General features: G+C 33.1%; 1 pseudogene; it reads right to left on the reverse strand.

Annotated features, from left to right (window-relative positions):
• Positions 1 to 7970: 7970 nt before the first annotated feature.
• On the reverse strand, positions 7971 to 15399 carry LOC111386999 (annotated as a pseudogene).
• Positions 15400 to 21681: the final 6282 nt, after the last annotated feature.

Consider the following 21681-nt stretch of genomic DNA (forward strand, 5'->3'; position numbering starts at 1 on the left):
TTCTGAGAGGAGAAAAATTCAGAAATTATTCTTGTTGTTGAGTCCGACTCGCCCCTTTCTCTCTCTACAAGAATTCCTAATTTCTTGGTGATTTAGGGTTCCAATACTTGAGTGATTTTAGTGATTAAATGCATATGTGATGCCGTGAATCGATAGACAGAATCTATTCTTGCTGTTGGGAATGATTTTCAGATTTGAGAGACATTATTCTTCATCGTGGAAGATATGTGTGATCTTGGGCTGATTCCTTAGTGGATGTTATTATGCCTTGTGATTTCTCTTGAGATAAGTCTTGGTGACTGTCTTGTATATGAACCTGTGGGGTTTAAAGTGTGCATCTTGTTTCTTAAAAGATCTGTCTGATCTAGTTATATTCCTTCATGGAGTGAGGCTTGATTCGTGCCTTATTTTTAAGATCATAGTGATCTGGTTTTGGTTCCTTTGTGGAAATTGACTTGCTGTATAATAAACATTTGAATCTAAGTGATTCAAGAGTGGGCAGTTCGGAGGACAAAAATTTGTGTTGGTTGATCTTTGTGATCAAGATTGATTCCTGTGTGGAATAGTGGTTGGCTATTGTTGTTCTAGCAAAGATAAGTCCTGTACTTGGTTCTTTGTTGTAAATTGCCGGAACATTCTTGTATTTTATTGCCTGATTTTTGGGGCTTTATAGTGCAACCGAGCTTTATCCATTTTAATGGATGCTCAACAGGGGAATAGGCGTTAGAAGTGGTCGCCGAACCTCTGGGGCTTCGGCCGAAAAAATCTTGTGTTCATTTTACAATTTTCTACACTTTATTTTACTGTTTGTTGTGTTTGGTTTAAATCTTGATTAATTCTTAGACACTCCTCGACTTTTCAGTGGTATCAGAGCAATCTTGGACTACTGGAGCGTCTCTGATTCCTGTGAATTGACTGGATTCTGAAACTTTCCTTCAAACTGTAGTAAACATTGGCTGGTGAAAATTGAGTTTTATCTAACTCGTTTGGTGAGATCTTTCCTGCATTCTATAATTAGTTTTTACAGTAGATTATATAGGAATTGATATCTCAGTTCTTTGTGATTCTGCATCTTATACTTAGTGTTAAGTGTTTACTGTTTGTAAAAATTGTATAAGTGCATTGGTCATTGGCCCCTGATCCCCTAGTCTGCCTGCAGTATTTTTATTGTATGTCCCTGTGTGTTCTTGAAATCAAACTTGTGTACTGTGAACTTTCTTGATGAATCTTGTCATGGATACTACTAAATTTGAATTGAGCATGTTTAATGGGAGGGGGGACTTTAATATGTGGAGCTCGAAAATGAGGGCTATCTTGATGCAAATGAAATGTGCTAAAGCCCTAGATAATTCATGGCCTGCTGAAATATCTGTTGCTAAAAGAACTGAGTTAGAAGAAATAGCGTGGAATACTATTTTCTTGTACCTTTCGGATAATGTGATCAGGTGTAAAGGTGAAACTAAAACGGATGAAAAATTGTGAACCAAATTGAAAGCTCAGTATGAGCTAAAAACTGTTCCAAACAAATGTTTTTTGCTAAAACAATTATTTTATTTCAAAATAGACCTTTCGATTGACTTGGATGAAAACTTGGACAAATTTACAAAATTGACACAAGACCTTGCCAACTGTGATGAGAAATTATCTGAAGATCAGCTGGCTGTGGTCTTGTTAAACTCCATTAGTGATAGGCATAGAGACTTAAAGAATGCCTTGGAATATGGAAGAGATGAGCTTACCCCATATATCATCATAAATGCCTTAAGAAATATGGTTCTTGAATTAAAATCAGATTCTATCAACCATCAAAGTGGAGAAAATCTTTTGTTAAAAGGAAAAAATGTTGGTAAATCTAATTTTCATTTAAAATTTCAAAATGACCCTAAGAAAATGAACAATGACAAAATGAAATCCAAAACTAAAGCAAATGGAAAGAAATGTTTTTATTGTGGTAAGTTGGGTCATTTTGCAAAGGATTGTTACAAAAAGCAAAATGATTTGAAAGGAAAGAAGCTAAGTGAAGGTAATGCTGTTATGTCCTATGATAAGAAACAAATTGATAATGGTCTGGTTCTTGTAAATGTTGAAAGGAACGTGAATCAAGAGCAGATTCTTGATTCAGGTTGCTCTTTCCACTTGTGCCCTAATAAAAACTGTTTTTTGGATTTTGAACAAACAAAAGGAGGCCAAGTTATCATGGGAAACAACATGACCTGCAAAGTGAAACGTATTGGAACAATAAAATTGCTTTTGGAAAATGGCAGAATTTTATTATTAAAAGATGCCAGATTTGTTTTTGAATTAGAAAGAAACCTTATGTCTCTAGGAATGTTGGATGACATGGAGTTTGATATAAAATTGGGTCAAGGACACATTAAAATATTTAGGGGTAGTGATTTGATCATTTCTATCTCAAAGAGACATGGTTTATACTTTCTAAATGGAAAACCTTTATTGGATCTTTCAGCAACTGTTTTAGATGATGAATTTAATCTTGCAAAATTGTGGCATTGTAGACTTGGTCTCATTGGGGTAAAAGGTTTAAAGGCTTTATAAAATAAAGGTGTATTTGGAAAATCAAATGTTGGAGAATTGGCTAAATGTGAACAATGTTTGATTGGAAAGCAAGTTAAATTACCTTTTCCCACTAGTACTCATAAATCAAAGCAAATTCTAGAATACTTACACGCTGATTTGTGGGGTCCTGCATCCACCCCTACATTGTCTGGTTACAAGTATTACTTGCTTATTATTGATGATTTCTCAAGAAAATTTTGGGTATTTCTTTCGAAAACTAAAGATGAAACATTTACTGCATTTAAAGATTGGAAAACTCAAATTAAAAATCAAACTGATTTGAAAATCAAAACTTTGAGAGCAGATAATGGACGAGAATTTTGCAATTATGAGTTTAATGATTTTTGCAAGTTGCATGGCATCTTAAGACATAGGACTGTAACATATTCACCCCAGGAAAATGGCATTGCAGAAAGAATGAATATGATTTTTTTGAATAAAGTTAGATGCATGCTTTTAAGTTCGGGCTTGCCCAAATTATTTTGGGGTGAAACTGTTAAAATTGCTACATATTTGATTAATAGAAGTCCTACAAGTGCTTTAAATTTTGACGTGTCTGAATCTGTGTGGACACAAAAGCTTGTGATTTATTTTTACTTGATAACATTTGGTTATGCTGCATATGCTCATCAAAATATAGGTAAACTTGAACCTAATCACTTAAATGTGTGTTTTTGGGCTATGCTGAAAATGTTAAAGGTTATAGGTTGTGGGTTTATGGGGAAAAAGGTTACAGGGTTATCATAAGAAGGGATGTGGTCTTTAATGAGTCATGCATGCCATGTTTGGAAGGAAAATTTAACTGAAAATGATGTCCAAATTGAGGTGGAGCCTATTAAAATAGATAATACCAATTCTGTCCCCTTAGAAACAGCAACTAATGAGGCTGACCAGAATGAAAATGAGCCTGATTTGGTCGAACCTGATTTATGTGAAGACATAAATATACCTCTAGATAAATACCAGCTCACTAGAGATAGGGATAGGAGGCAAATTAGACCACTGGCTAGGTTCAATAGTGATGACTTTGTGTCTTTGTTCACTTACCAAGAAGAAATTGAATCTGAACCTAGTTCCTATCATGAAGCCTTGAAATCTAAAGATTCTAAGCGGTGGTTGAGTGTTATGGAAGAAGAAATGTCTTCCTTATATAAGAATGAAACTTGGGAATTGGTTGACAAACCAAAGGATATGAAACTAGTTGATAGCAAGTGGATTTATAAAATAAAGGAAGGAGAAGGTGACACTAATAATGTTAGATACAAAGCTAGACTAGTTGCCAAGGATTTTACACAAAAAAAGGGTGTGGACTTTGATGAGATTTTTTCCTCCGTTGTTAAATATACAACTATAAGATGTATTCTTGCTTTAGTTGTGCAATTAAAATGGAAACTTGATCAACTAGATGTAAAAATTGCATTCTTGTATGATGAATTGGATGAAGTGATCTACATGAGACAACCTCTAGGATTTATTAAAGGAAATCCTGAAAAAACTATGTGTTTCTTGAAAAAATCATTATATGGGCTAAAACAAGCTCTAAGACAATGGTATAAAAGATTTGATTCATTTATCTTGAAGCTTGGGTTTAGGAGAAGCAATTATGATACATGTCTTTATTGTAAAGGAAGTGGAGGTAAAGATTCATTGTATCTTGTGCTTGATATTGATGATATGCTTCTTGCTAGTGCCAATAAATCTGAAATTGATGATATCAAACACAAATTAAAATCAGAATTTGATATAAAGGATCTTGGTCCCGCTAAGAAAATACTTGGCATGCAAATTATTAGAGATGAGAAATCTGATTGCCTGTTCTTATGTCAACAAGATTATGTAAATAAGATCCTAAAGATGTTTAATATGCTTGATTGTAAACCTGTGACTTTACCCCTTGCTAATCACTTTATTTTAACATCTGATTCGTGTCCTAAAACTAAAGATGAACTTGAAAGAATGTCTAAAATTCCTTATGCTAATACTATTGGTTCAGTCATGTACTTAATGATTTACACCGGACTTGATTTGGCTTTTAGTATTAGTGTTTTGAGTAGATTTATGGGAAATCTTGGTGAAATTCATTGGGAAGCATTGCAGTGGTTATTGAGATACTTAAACGGTTCATCTAACTTGGGTTTGATGTTTAAAATGGATAAAGAGGGGGTAATTTTAAAAGGTTATACAGATTCTGATTTTGATGGAAATAGAGGCAATAGAAAATCAACTTCATCTTATTTTTACACTTTGTGTGGTACTGTGATAAGTTGGAAATCTCAATTACAAAAAATTGTTGCTCTATCTTCCACGGAGGCTGAATATATTGCTGCCACTGATACCATTAAAGAAGGCATATGGTTGCATGGTTTGTTGAATGAACTTGATTTTGTAGACACTAATCCAATACTATATTCTGACAATCAAAATACAATCCATTTGAGTAAGAATCCCATGTTCCATGATAGAACTAAGCACGTTGATGTAAAATATCACTTTGTAAGGGATATTATATCAAAAGGATTGCTGAAAATAAATAAAATTCCTACTTTGCATAATCCATCGGATATGGGAACTAAGGTGATACCTTTAAATAAGTTTCAAAACTGTTTAAAGATGTTATTTATTGATTCTTTTCATTGATTGTACAAGTACTTTGAGCAAATGACATTATAAATGTTGGTGAAGCTCGTGGGTGCACTATAGCCTTAAATTTTGGAAGCAAGGTGGAGATTGTTGAGAATTCAACTTGCTGACTGTTCCTTGCTGTTAATTGTGCTTCCAAAATTGAAGAAAACGTGTTTTACAAATAGCAACTCTATTAGTTGAGGCAATCAACAAGATCTTGACAAGTGGCACAATTGTGGCTGTCCAATCTTATGCTAGTGACTTGAAATATATAAATCTGGAGTGACTGCATTGATCGGCAGATTCTGAGAGGAGAAAAATTCAGAAATTATCCTTGTTGTTGAGTCCGACTCGCCCCCTTCTCTCTCTACAAGAATTCCTAATTTCTTGGTGATTTAGGGTTCCAATACTTGAGTGATTTTAGTGATTAAATGCATATGTGATGCTGTGAATCGAGAGACATAATCTATTCTTGCTGCTGAGAATGATTTTCAAATTTGAGAGGCATTATTCTTCATCTTGGAAGATCTGTGTGATCTTGGGCTAATTCTTTAGTGAATGTTATTATGTTTTGTGATTTCTCTTGAGATAAGTCTTGGTGACTGTCTTGTATAAGAACCTGTAGGGTTTAAAGTGTGCAGCTCGTTTCTTGAAAGATCTGTATGATCTAGTTATATTCCTTCATGGAGTGAGGCTTGATTTGTGCCTTATTTTTAAGATCATAGTGATCTGATTTTGGTTCTTTTGTGGAACGTGACTTGTTGTATAATAAACATTTGAATCTAAGTATTCGAGAGTGGGCAGTTCGGAGAACAAAAATCTGTGTTGGTTGATCTTTGTGATCAAGATTGATTCCTGTGTGGAATAGTGGTTGGCTATTGTTGTTCTAGCAAAGATAAGTCCTGTAATTGGTTCTTTGTTGTAAATTGTCGGAACATTCTTGTATTTTACTGCCTGATTTTTGGGGCTTTATAGTGCAACCGAGTTTTATCCATTTTAATGGATGCTCAACAGGGGAATAGGCGTTAGAAGTGGTCGTCGAACCTCTGAGGCTTCGGCCGAAAAAGTCTTGTGTTCATTTTACAATTTTCTGCACTTTATTTTACTATTTGTTGTGTTTGGTTTAAATCTTGATTAGTTCTTGGATGCTCCTCGACTTTTCACAGTACTAACTGCATGTTTCGTAAGTGATTAAATTAAAATTTAAGTGATTATAAGCTGTGGATCCTACAAAATACGTGGATAGTAGTTGTGAATATTATGAGAGTATTTTTTACCAATTATGATCACTTCCCAAACATGTTCCAAGATTGGCGTGCCACCATGATAAAATGTGAAGATGAGGACTTTTAAATGGAACAGAGCATCAAAGTACGCTAGGAGGAGTTCTTGGCACTAATCCTTTCACGCCTAAAGCTATCCTACTACCATATACAAAATTAAGCATCTGAGAGAGCATCTTGCCTAGTTTTCCAAAAATTCCCACTCTCCACCTAGTCGTCAGTTGTGTCTTTTTGGGTTGTTTGACAAAACTTTTGATAAAAGTTTTAGCATATTTTGACATAAGTTGATGAACTGTGTGATTAATTGTGACTGTACAAAAGCATATGGTTATAATTATTTATTGACCTTGACCTTAACATTTAAGTTGTTATGTTAATCATGAAAAATGATGGCACTAGTGCTTATACTGAAATTCGTAGTTACCTCTCTCTTTCTCATTCCTGTCTCGCTCACAGCCACACACACCTTTTTTCCACATTAACGACATTTGGAGTCAAATTTGCTCAAGTCCCTTCTTTCAGGGAAAAGTAATTGAGAATGTAGCATCGAAATAGAAGACTCCTAGACAGTTTACTGAATTTACTAACAATTTCTTATAGGATTATATGTCATTACCATCCTATAATCTAAAAAAAATTACTAAAACTTAAACAAACAAATACAGTTCAATCGACATTTTTCTCCAATCAACAAGAATCCCGTATTATATATTAAACAGTTCGTAGAACTGAAACCCCAGTGCCAATCATCATTAACAAAACAAGAAGACACCCATTAAAGTACAACCACATTAAAGGTTTTACTAAATTTATACGATTTTTCAATTTCTTGGTTCAAATTGGAAAAAAAGTGTGAAAAAAGAACGTTAAATTGAGATCAACAATTACCTTGGCATCCGATCTTGAAATGGGCTGCTGATTCTCTTTGCTTAACAGACCAAGAAACAGCAGAATTACTAACCCACACAAAATTAACCAGAATCCATTTGAAAATCGTGGCCTCACTGGTCGCCAAAAATCTGAGCCTCCGGGCCTCATTATTTATTTATTTAATCTAATTCTTGGAGAACTATTGTACCCAGAAATAAAGGGAAGTTCAAAATCTTGACCAGTACAAATAAGGTGACGATTAATGATGGATTGAAACGAAAAATTGATGTTGCACCTGAAGTGGTTTTTAATTTTTATTGAGGAAAAGTGGAAAATGTATAGTGCAGTTAAAAATGAAGAAGCGGGAGATCTAACACGGGTATACGGAACTGGACAATCACAGAATAATACAACAAACTTTCAGCTAAAATAATCTGGTAAACATTTGTACAATTCAGTTTTTGCCTTAAGTGAAAAATAAATAAATATAGTTTTGTCATTGGTCTAACTTTCATTTCTTCCTTTTTTTTTTCTTTCTTTTTTGTTTCAGTAACGTTTCAAGGTCTCAATTTAGACTCCAAAATTTTTTTAGTAACTATTGGAAAAAAGCAAAGGCTATAAACTCAAAAAGTCAATGCATAAATTGAAGTTTAGTATTAGAGAAACAGATCTTTTATACAATGAGTTTGGAGACCAAATATCCTTGTAGGCGCAGTGTACAATCAACTCTTATTTCCTGACCTGCTGGGACACATTCCGCGATTTACCTCTCTCACAAAGCTCTAGGGCGGGGCGGTGAGAGCCATCAAGGTTGGAGTTCAACCTTTTTAGTTTGAGACCAAATAGACATAGGTCTCTATGCAACAATCATCAAGGCCTGCTGTCTGCAAAATAACACAACAGGAGGCAAGCCCTTCCACCATCAAAGGACAAAAAAATTAAGATAGCACAAACACCTCAGATGAACTTTTTCTTGAGCCAAAAATGCTGGAAAATTCAGTTTCGAGGCCTCAGTGTGTCACTATAGGTGGGTAATTCTTACAAATGAAATTTAAAAGTAATGTTACCAAAACATTTACCTTGACTAATCTTTGATAACCCACCTCCGGCCATGAATTTGATAACCACCAAAGGTCTGATCACTGCTACTCTCTCCACCGCTTTCAGCACTGGTATACCCTGATTTTTTACGATGTTTCTTTCTCCTTGAACTGACACTGTCACTGAGACTTCCATTTAAGAGAGGATCATCTATTCCACAGATCACTCTGCGTGTTGGTGAAGTGCTACGCAACTGTCGTCCTTTGTTCTCCTACTCTCGTCATGTTGGTTTATGTTCTGAGAGATGTGATGCAATTTCTGACTGAGCTTGTTGATTCCTTTCTCCACAGGTTCTACTGCTTGAGTGACTGTAAACTTCAAATTTTTTACAATCTGCATTCAAAGTGTCGATAAACGTCAACACAAGAACGTTAGTTAAAACATGATTGTAAAAGATGATAATGAGGTAATGATTGAGTGAATCTTCAGTTGCAGGACACGACAATCAAAGAAAACAGTCTTGAGGACTTTTTTAATCAAAGTGAAGGGCTAAAAAAAAGACAGAATCCCTTTCTCCTCCTTGTTAGCCAAGCGCTAACTTCACTAACCCCACCAGGTGACTAACTTCTAAACGAGCATAACCACATTAGTAAAAATATGTAAACAAATGAAACAGCATCTGGGAGAGGAGGATAAATGTTGGTCATTTTTGTGAAGCTTTATTCCAGGGAAGCATTAGGTCCGACACCAGCCATCTTCAGAATGTCAAGATGATTAACCAGTCAAACCAGTTCCATTTTAGACCGAATGACTATGTAAGTGTGATATTGACCATACTAACAAATGTTTTTCTTTCTTTCAATGCATAAAACCCCGCAATAACTGATCTACAGAGTCAATCTTATGCCCAGATGCTATGCAGAAGTCAATGAGTGAGTTATTTTGCATTGGAGAAAGTTCATCCATGTGAAACCACAAGACGTCAACACAACTTTGTTAGTTACACCATGTAGCATCTTGTGAGAAATCGTGGAAGCCAAGCCAAGTTGATTTTACCTACACATTTTAAGGATCCTCGAGTCATCTGGTCAATCTGAGATCTCAAGATATCAAGATCTCAATCTGAAACACTTATTCTATTCTACGAAATGCAAGTAATGGCAAGCCTCAACATCATTCACCGCCACCTCAATAAGAAAAAAGAGAGAGAAACATAAACAACAGGAATTCCATTCCGAACTTTACAAATATTTCTTTCTTCTAAATGTACTTTAATAAGAAAAGGAAAATGGGCAGATATTGATATAGAGTTTCAACAGATTGTTTTGCAACAGAAACAGCCGTTCAAAGTTGTCAGGACAAACTGGCTCAATAAGGGCAGAGGATTACTCACTTAAATGAGTGAAAGAAGATGACTTACATATTCACCCCCACCGACAAAGATGTCTCGTACACTTTCTCGGATGGTCATTCCACTCGTAACATCAAAATCAGGTTGAGGAAGACGTAATTTCGTGGGACGCTCGCTGTCCCTAACCTCATCAGGATCTAAAGGGCAATCTACAGATGCATAATCTCCAAAAACTGAAACACTTCCAGAAAAGTGACCCCCCATTAACTCACAAGGCTTCACAGGAAACACATAAAGGTGAACCACAGAAGCAATGCCCATCTGTGCTGGATGAATATTTAAATCTGTTATACTCAAATATTTTACATGAGAAATTCAGAATAATTAAATTGTTGGTACATGATATATAACAATCACTAAGAGTTGTCAAGAATCCTTATTTTTCTGTTAGATTTAAAAATTTATTAATTTACAATAGAAAGAGATCACGCGTCTAAAGTATACTGGCCAACCTTGTATAGATTGCCCCTCTTTCTGTACTTCAAATCCTTCTGAAGCATAGAATCCTTTCTATCCTCAAACTCGATTTACTTTTTGTTTCTCATTCTATCTGCTTCCTCGCTATAAAATTCCGTAATTTTCTTCTAATACCACCAAATTCTTTTCACTATTCTTAAATCCCTAACTCATCCTAATCATTATCAAACTCATCTAATTCTTTCACAAGTCAGACAAACTTATCCTACATTACTTTCACAGCATTGCTACTTCCCCTCCCAAATCAGTAGACTCTAGATGTGATTTCCCTGAAAACCATTACCCATTCTTGAAAGTAAGGAAAAAAAATTTATTTTATTGTAATAGAAAACCATTATATGTGTGTGTGTGTATTTTATGATCATGGGTGTCCAGTCCAACTTACGCACCTCGACTAATCCCACGGAGCCCTGAAATTTACATATATTCTATATGTACAGAATATTATTAACAATGAATAATATTTCACTTAGGATGTGTTTGATTGGTATGGAAAATATTTCCTACAAAAGAAACTGTTTTTCTTGTCTTTGAGGAAAACAAAAACCTACCTTCATCATACTTTCCTCAAAAATAAGGAAAACTAGGTATATTTTCAAGGGTTGGAAAATAATTTCCATGGAAAAAAATGGCAATCAAACACTCCAAAATTGAAATTTGGCTAAAAAAGGCCATTTTCTATTGAAAATTTTCCAATCAAACACACCCTTAAATTAAAACAGAGATTTATTTATTTTTTAATCTAAAATATTGATGCGTTATTTTAGTACCATTACAATGTATATGTACAGCACATTTTGTACGACAAACAATACTCCATTGTAATTAAAATAGTATTTTTTATTTCCTCTGAGAGCACAAATTCTTCCAAAAAGTCAAGTACTATTTTAATACCATTATAGCTTTTATTTTGTATGCAACAGCAGAAAATTTTTAATAAAATTGGAAGTTGATTAGTTTTACTAGTTTTTGCTAACTTTAACGATAAATAATACAGTAAACTTAAAGATAAATGTGAAAGTTCCTATAATTAATATAAAAAATATAGTAACACTAATAGTATAAATTTCATTAGAATTGCCTCATATGTTCCATCAATAGTATGATTATAAATGTAATAACATGTATAGAAGATGCAATAGAAATTAATAATATTAAAAAAAAAAAAACAGGCACGTGCTGATCCAATAAAACCCAACTAAGATATGCTGAATTTTAGAAGACCAACTAAAGAAAAATTATGGTGAGAGGATAAAATTTCGTTTGAGAAAAAAATAATATCACTTCTTCTCATTAGCCACTGAAAATATTACAGAAGCCTGATTATTTCTCTCTCTACCTATCCCTCACTCATCAGATCCTTATATAGACTCCAATTACGTGGGAGACAAGTAGGCACTTCCCTATTTTAAGGAACAAAAACTACCTCTCCACTATAGCGGGTAGACTCCAAAGTTGAAGACACTGAAACATTTTCTCCTACTTACTGGGAAATGGACTGGTACTAGACCTGCATTTTTACTCCTGGATTACACGTACAGCTCTCCCACTTTGAAGATAACTGAATCCACCTGGAAGACATGCAAGAGACCGTCTCGGATCATGACTTCCCCGCACACACACATCTAAAAAGAATTGCAAATGAGTTGTATTCTTAACCCCAATCTTTTTATTTACATTCGCATTGTGATGTATCTCTAGCCAAATTCCTCTACAAGTTTCGATTGTAAAAAATCTTATCACATATATATGCGATACACACTGAATTTTCCAGTCCAGAATTTCATTATGACCCAACCAGCTCCATCCCACAGTTTTATATCCATGATATGGCATGTGCAAGTGGGGGAATCAATTAATTAAATATAAGAAGTGGTGTCAAGCATATAATTTGTCCATGAAGATAATCATATTTGCATCTACTTACCCACTATCCTTCGACCAAATAAAATAACCTCTACAACTTCCGCTAAAACAAATACATGGAAAAATAAATAAAAATTCAACGCAACCATGCAGGGATTGGACAATAGATTCCTTTTCCCTTTCTTTGACTTTAAACCAGTTTTCCTAATTAACAGTTGCTATCACGATTTTCCCTGCAACCAAACAAAAAATCTAAATAGTGAAGTGGCTTTCAGCGTTGAAGCTTGTCTCCTTCTCTTTCTCATTAAACACCAGAAGGCGAATGTTAACTCCCCCATATATTTCTTTACCAACAGGAAGCAGAGACCTACTTCCTAGTCTTTCCACTATCTATGGCACAATTGCCAATTGCTAAAACTGGAAAAATAAGATAACTTTATGACAAAAACCTACCTAAAGTTGAAGCCTGGATGTCTAAAGGTCATGGGTGCTCATCGAGCCAGCACTCCATATCCACCCCACCCCAAACCCCCAATTTGAAAATAAAAATAAAAATACCCACTTTCAAAGACATGGAAAAGTATCAATCATTTGAATAACGACGTGACTTGGAAGCAATCATGCCTTCACGGTATTTCTAGAATATATCAGATTGTGTCATTGTTCTAAGTAATATAGTTTACTAGAAGCAATAAAAATAGTAAAGTCCAACTTAAATAAATTACCTAAATACAGATGATGAAGTCCTGAACACTTACCTAAATTGCAGTGCTTCAGCTATTGGACTTTTAAATAAAACAAGGGTGTAGAGAAGGGCTATAGCCACACCTTGCCACCAAGTTAGAAACACAATAGACTTGAATGTGAAGAACTTGTATAGCGGTTTAATGTGTGCTAATTCATATTTTGTGATGGTATAAAATTGAACTAAGCAATACAAAGCCCATGATTTACTGAAATTTAACACCACAGCCATGTAAGGGTACCTATAAAGAACAACAGAAAGGCAGATATAATTAGGGATATTTCAGGCCTCTTCTATATCTATATGCAAATCAAATGGCAATTTAAGATTAAATAGAGGTAATTTTATGGTAGTACGAAAAAGTTTTTGGATAGGCATTCAAATAAAAAGGCCATAATAGAAGCAAAACATTGTAAATGCATTTTCATTGGCAAGTTCAGTGCTAATATCATCAGATGGTTATCATTGGTAAGTTCGGTGCTATGATTTGAGACAAAAATTACAGCAAGGATAACATTAATATCATTAGATGGGAGCAATGAAAATATAAAAGGTATGAAAAAGTTTTTAGATAGGCATCAAAATAAAAAGTCCATAATAGAAGCAAAACATTGTAAATGCATCTTCATTGGTAAGTTCAGTGCTAACATATTCTTTGCATTTCCATTTTTCTAGTCAATAAGTAATCACATACTTATCCAAAAGGTGATGATTGGCTATTCCAAATACTTACCCACAATTCCATTTGAAGTCTCCTTCACAATATACACCAAAGGCTTCAAGAATCACTGCCAATATAGCAGTAACTGCTTTTCTAATCATCTGTCATAGAAATTTATGTGGTTCATTTCGGATGATGAAAAGTTAGATAAGAGTCGACAATAGCATATGCTAAAACGTTTACTAAGAAGAGGAGAACTTACGTATTGAACAATACCAAACTTGATAACTTGGTAAACCCATTGACCCAATTTCCAAGGCTTTAAAATAAGATTCATAGGAAAGTGGTGCTTTACAATTCCCCTTTCAGACCCATGATCTAATAAGGGTGTTTTTGCACTTGTGCATCCTTCCCTCTTCATAAATGCAATTGTCCTTTCTTCTCTGCCTAAATTCAGAACATTAATACACGAGAAAATACAATGAACTAGTTGCAAAAGACATGAGTTCTATTGGAAGTTTAAGAAATCAAGCGAATTGTAGATTTGCGACGATTTCAACAAACATAAAATTAATAGCCTGGCCTCACATTCTAAAAATTTTAAATAAAGAACCTGAAATAACAAAAAGTAAAATATTTGTAAAAGGAAAATGAAAAGGACGAGCTAATCAAAATCTAAATTGTGAATTGTATGTAGACACACTAACATCAAATTTTTTGAGAAGAATGATATTCATACCTAAACATGCAACGAGATATCTCTCAAAGCAATACATGGCAAAGGATTCATAGCAATCACGCAGGATCTCAATATCTACACTAATTGCTGGGTTTACCAACTGCACAAACAAACCATGTTAGAGAAAGATATATTCCGTACAATTACAACAAGTCTGACAGTGAAATCTTACCAGAAACGTTACATGATGTGCACATTTTGAGTATCCTTCAAAGCAAGCTGTCACAGGAATATGCTTGGATTTTAAATATTTGTACACAGTCTATAAATTTGCCAAGTCCTTAGAAAGCCTGAGGATTAGCTTTTGTGATTATATAGAAAAAAGAACCATATACAACTTTTTAAGGTATTTTACACAAAGTTCGTAGAAATCTTACACTTCATTGCAGAAACTCATTTTCACACTTTGTTCTTTCTCAAGACATTTTAATATTACCAGAAATATAAATGGGATAGGCAGGGAACAGGCAAGGATCCAGAGCAAATATGTGCTTCCATTATACAAATTCAACTCGATCGTAGAAATCATCAATTATTATTCTTGTTTCAATCTAGTTTTGGAAAAAAAAGAAAAATGAAAGGAATCAAATGAGAAACAGGACTCACTGATTCAACAGCATAACAGGGTACCATCAATATCACTCCAATCAACAATTTTTGTTCCTGTTATCCACCCACAGAAACGAATAAAGATAAATTTCAGCATCCAAAACCCCAATAGAAAATAAGAACAAACAAAATCAAGAAAATTGTTCTCTGTCGGACCTCGGGGTTTTTGTAGGCAGAGAGGTGCTCGAATAGAAGATAAACAGAGAGGGTCAAAGTGATGGCCACGAAACATCTAGCGATTACTGTCCATGAGGGAGGTGAATATGAGCTGCTGATCCAATTCAAATAATCAGAATCTATGATATACTGCAGCATCAATTCAACTCAGCATATCAAATAATCAGAATCTATGATATGCTGCAGCATCAATTCAACTCAGCATATAACTCTGAAATTCGATATGGGTCTTTCTTGGATCAAAGCTCATACAACGAACTTCCAGTCTTCTATCCTGAGGTTGAGTTTGAGTTGGACGATCGAATTATCAGGAAAAAAAATGGAATAATAGTTACGAAATATGAATATTTAAATATTTTTGTTTGATGTGTCTTCTTTCCATGTCGACATATCACATAAATGATTATTTGGGTGTTACCCAAGCTAAGGATTCATTTGATTACGAAGTTGAATTGAATTGCCTAGAAAATAAATTTTAGGTAATTTAATTATCTATAAATTATTTTTCTGAAAATTGTAAATTATTATATTTTATTGGTATAATTTTTTACGTGAAAAATGTTAAAATAAAAGTATTCTTTAATATTCGCTTGATTTTATTTTACATGAAAATTGTCAATTAAAGGGATATAATTTACTGTACTGAGGATAAAATTTGTTTTCATTGCCAAATCACAAATAAATAAATAAAATTCAAGAAAATCATCTATCTTTTGATATTCGTTTGACTTTATTTTACATAAAAATTGTCAATTAAAGAGAAATATTTTTTACAATAATTCTTAAAATTTGTTTCCATTACAAAAAAAGGGGAAAATTGCAACCGAAGTACTAAACATTTCTTTTATTAGTAGACTTTGCTCAAACCTTTGATTTGTGCCACCATGAATGCCAAACATTTAAAAAATATGCATTTCAAGTCCAAAATGACGGTTTCCGTCTGTTTGCCCCCAAAATCTGTCAGTTGACCCCAGAAATTAAAAATCTGATTATTTTTCCCAAATACAACAAAGGTAATTTTGACATATCTCATTTTTCCTATTAAATTAAAAATTAAAAAAGCAAAAAGAAAAACCATAACCCCCCACCCCATCTCCTTCTTCCCCAACCCCCTCACCCCAAAGCACTAAGCATCACCACCACCTAAAACCACCTCCGGCACCACCAACTCAACATTGGTCCCAACGCTACCTTAAAATCAAACATCACCACCACCTAAAACCAACAGCTCCGTCAAGCACAGGAAAAAACTCCCAATGCCGAATGAGACCGCTTTCCTTTTCCCATCCCATGACCCCAACCATTTTCTCAGACACTAACACACCCTATGCTTGAGATATATTTAACTGGCCTCGTGGACTCAATGGTGAATATGGGGGAAATATCGGCAGCGCAATGGTGACGCAACCCAGAAAATGCTGCTGCAGTACAGATGCCTATACACTATAAATTTCCCGATAGCAACACCATACAATTATCCAAAGTTGAATTCTCTTCACCAAGTCCAAGGGTTCTCGACAAATGTTGTTAAAAACACATTGAAATTAGACAAGATTAATTCGAGATACCAAACATGGAAGCATATGTAACTTCAATTTAGGCAATTCAAGAATTTAAAAAAAATGGAAAATCAAAAAAGGGGAAATTTGTCATGCATTTTAGATCATAATGGTTTTGGGGAGACGGGGTTGGAGAAGAAGGAGTTGGGGTCGGGAAATGGTGCTTTTCCTTTTTGCTTTTTTATTATAGGGGGTTGGGGAAGAAGGAGATGGGGTGGGGGGTTATGGTTTTTCTTTTTGCTTTTTTAATTTTTAATTTAATAGGGAAAATGAGATATATCTAAATTGCCCTTGTTGTATTTGGGAAAAATAATCAGATTTTTAATTTTTGGGGTTAAATGGACGGAAACCGTCATTTTGGACTTGAGCTGCATATTTTTTAAAGATTTTGTACTTACGGTGGCACAAATCAAAGGTTTGGACAAAGTATGCTAATAAACGAAAAATTTGTTACTTCGACTGCAATTTTTCCAACAACAAAAAAAAGCTGGAATTCAAATTCTCACCATTTGGTGAGAATTTGAATTCCATCAATAGAAGGAAAATGTTGAAGTGGCGGCTGTTGGTGAAATTCCAATTCCATGGAATTAAAAGACTATCAAACAAGCCATTTTATGAGAAAATGAATTTTATTTCCATTTTTTAGGGAAAACAAAGACCAATCAAACAGAACTTTTACATTATTAATGATACACATTCAATTTGTATATGTGAAATTTGAAAATACACGGTGCTTGATGATAATCTGATACACAGTTTTCATCTTCAACTTCGTAATTATGGCCTAATTATGTAATATATTTTCCTAAAAACGTAAAATATGCCATTATGTGAGGAAGTTATTAATTTATGGTTCCAACTTAAGTAGTCAAGTCAGCACAATAATTTATTTATACCAATGGGAGCTAACATGCAATATATTGGAAGAAAATTGGATTTTAATGACTTTTTTAAGACAAAATTTAAAGTTAAGTGAACTAATTAACATACAATTATTTGCAGATAATATCAATGGGGTGAATTTGATAGATCAATCATACTACACATCCAAGTTCAAGTTCAGATGCAACACGTGTCGATAACATAATTGGACAGTTTGAAAAATTAAAACAAAAACGCCTAATCATTTTTTGACACATCGATCTATTCTTTCACTCCTAGTTTTAAGCATGACTAAATAACTTTATTATTGATAGATAGTGAGTATAAGAAATAAATATATGGACACCCTTCTATGAGCTTTTATATTCATATAAAAATATGGAATAAAATGAAAATATATCTCAATACAAATTCCACATCAACTCGTGGTAGTTGCGAGTGAAGTAAGACATTAATCGCATTTTGACTTGAAATAATTTTCAATAAAGATAAAATATCCTACATTGGACGTGTTAAGGCTCCTAAGTGATGTCAACAAAATGAAATGGTTAAAATAAATATTTTGTAATTAATTTTTTTTTCATATTTACTACCAAAATACTAATTACAAAGAATGTTTTTTTAAGTTAATTACCCATAATTAGGTGTGGAGTTAATTTAATCAATAGTCACTAAAATTTGCTATAGGCACTACTTGTTCACAAAAATTTAAAAGGTTATTTACTCACTGAACTTTGTTATGAATTATTACATGTTCATCGAAATTTAAAAAATTACTCTTTGCTCATTGGTTTCTACTTAATCATCTAAATTTAAAATGTTACTCGTTGTTCACCCAAACTTCAATAAAATTACTCACCAATCAATTATATCATTTCCATTAATATTACCTATAGCATAGTTCATTAAACAACAAGTGATTTTGTTCAAATTCAGGTGAGTAACGAGTAATCGTTTAGATTTCAGTATATAAGTAGTAATTTATAGTAAAGTTCAGTAAGCAAGGAATAATTTTTTTAAGAATTGGTGAGTAAATAGTAATTTATAACAAAATTCAATGACCATTGATCAAGTTATCTCATTAGATGTGTCAAATAAACATAAAAATCAAACCTAGGGGTTTGATGGGCCGGATCATAATCCAGTAAATTAGATGAGCCGCCAGTACGTGCAGTGAAATTTAGGGCTTCTTGTTTAGGGTTTCTGATTCCTTCTATCTATATAAATCCAATCTTCTTCTTCGATTTCTTCGTCGCCCTTCCCAAGCCCGTCAGACCCTACATTCATCTGTCTCCAGCAATAACCTCAAAAAATTAATCCTAATCTATGTATAATTGTGTGATTTGCTGTATATTCATATGCTTTTCCAAATTCTATGATTTGCACGTAGCCTCCCGGGCTCTTCTGACATTTTACAAGTGAGGTCGAAGCCCCAAAGCTCGTGCTAGAATTATGCCGTTTAGTGTTGCAGATTTGTCTCTTTGTACATCTTTTCCACGGCTAATCTGTGTCAAATCGATGGCTACATATCCTCTGAATTGGAATTTTATATATTCAAATTTTGTATTCTGCTGCCTCTCCACACCTTTAGCTCTTCTTTCCGAATCATTTCAGTGAAGAAATTGCTAGTCATGGAGGCAGATATCTAATCTTCGGCGGTGTACACGTGGGGGTTTATTCATTTCTCATATTTTACCTCTAAAAACATCCGCTACATGTAAAAACCAAGCAAAATTATAAATCTTTGATTTGTAGATTTTTCGGGCTATGATTAATTAATTATCCGCGCTTCTGAGATGCATAATCCATGAAGTATATGGATAAAAATGGTTGAATTTCTTGATATGAGCCATTAAACTATTACATTTATTCTAGTTTCAGTTCTTTTATGCGGTGATGATTGTTTTACAGCTAATATGCCAGTTCTGCTTCAGAAAATTCTTGATTGATAAGCTGTTTAATCTCTCTGAGCTTCTCAAATATTTTATTACTCAAATCACATTGTTAAATTTTAATTTTGATTATGTAACCATAAATTCTTTGTAGTCCATGAAGATCTGATCCAAATAATTGAGATGTATTTGATCTCAAGTCCCTGAAAAGGGAGAACCTACTTGGGGTTGGTACATTAGTACATGAAATTACTGGATATGTCTGAGACTTCGAATTCGAATTATAGTATTTGAGATTTTTGAAATATTTGATTTGTTGAATGAGTTTAACTATACTCTTGTCCTTGAACATGAATCAGGTCAAGAGTCTGAGTAACTCAGAGATTTTCCGTGTTGCCATCAGCTTCATCTCTTGAATTCTCTAACGAGAATGAAGTTAAATAACAACACTATATTTCATTTTTTGTTAACAATGTAGCTGCTGCTGATGCCATCGGAGTTCTGTTTTTTCATTGAAGACTTGTAGCAGGTTGGTTCTTTCCAAGTTGGAAAGGGGGCCCGAGGGTGTGCAAGAGCGAGGGTCTCAAAATTATAGGGCACCAAATTTTTTTTTTTTGTTATAGTTGTATATTTATTTATAATTAAATATTTAAAATATAGAATTTTTATTATTATGCATAAGATATTAAAATTAAGAATTATGTGATCAACTAAATATAACTTTCTTGAATATAATAATCTTAATTAGTATTCCTACTTTAAATAATGTGATGGAAAAGTTGAAAAGAGATCAGTTGGTCAAGGAGCTGAGAGAAGAAAGAAAAATTGAACAATTGCCTTTTTGGAGAAAAGAATTAAAGAAATCAATCAATTTTTTCAATTGTATCAAAGATAATTGAAGCAGAGAAGGGGGAAATTATCGTCTTTTTCTCTAATAATTTTTGATTTGCTTCAAAATTTTTCTTTTCCTTAAAAGATGATTCACGAGTCGTATTTTTCATGAAACCATTACTGAAAATTTGAATTATCCTTTATTTTTTCTTTATTATTTTTTCATCAATTTCATTCTATAATTTCATTGATTTGAATTTGTTTTGCAAGAACTTGTTAAAATTTGAATTTGCTCTGCCTGAACATGGGAAGAAACATTTTGAAGAAAATGATATTATAGACGTTGCACAATTATCTAAAGATTCTTTCAGAATCATTTAGGGTCTGTTTGATTGTAAAGATTGAATTGAAAATGAATTGTTTAGAAATTATTTTTTTGAAAATTGTAAATTATTGTGTTTGATTGGTATAATTTTTTACGTGGAAAATGTTGAAATAAAAACGTCTTTTGAGGTTTGTTTGGTTTTGTTTTATATGAAAATTGTCAATTAAAGAAAAAGATTTTATTAATATTGGGAATAAAATTTGTTTTTATTGAAAAAAAAATATATATATAATCATCTATTTTTTAGTGTTTGTTTGAATTTATTTTATATGAAAATTATCAATTAAAGAGATGAAATTTCTTACAATAATTTTTAAAATTTGTTTCAATTGCAAAATAAAAAATTAAAAAAATACATCAAAAGGTGAATTTCAATTTCCACCATTTTGGTGAGAATTGAAATATCACCATTTGGTGGAATTTGTTTATGTGGCAACAAAAGATGGAAAAGGAATTTCATGCTAAATTTGTGCCATCAAACTCATAAAAGATGGAAAATGGAATTTATTTTTCATTTTCCATGGAAAATATAAACCTATCAAACATGGCCTTATTTCTTTTATATGGTGGATCAAGCAATTTGATCACTTGAACGAAAGTTTGATCGATTCATTTCATATGAAAAAAAATTTGGATTTATATTTTCTTCTGATAAGTTAAATTCATTGGATGATGTTAATTTGAAAGCATATTGTGATCATTTTGATATTGTTTTAAGATATGTAAATTTTTGCGATCTTTATGACGGAGATTTATTTTATAAGTTAAAAGTTTTGTGAAATTTTTTACTAAAAGGAATAAAGACGATTTTTGATATATTGACTTGTTAAAAAAGATTGGATTGCTTTTTGAATACATGTATTGCTTATAAAATATTATTGATAATTCCTATTATTGTTGCATCTGTTGAAAGATTTTTTTTTTTTTAAATTGAAGTTATTAAAATCTTATTTGCGATCAACCATATTACAAGAATGATTGAATTGACTAGCTTTGATATCTATTGAGCAAGACTTTTTAGAAAATATTGATTACAAAAGTTTAATCAATGAGT

The sequence above is a fragment of the Olea europaea genome, unplaced genomic scaffold, assembly GCF_002742605.1.
Source record: "Olea europaea var. sylvestris unplaced genomic scaffold, O_europaea_v1 scaffold383, whole genome shotgun sequence".
Classification (NCBI taxonomy): domain Eukaryota; kingdom Viridiplantae; phylum Streptophyta; class Magnoliopsida; order Lamiales; family Oleaceae; genus Olea; species Olea europaea.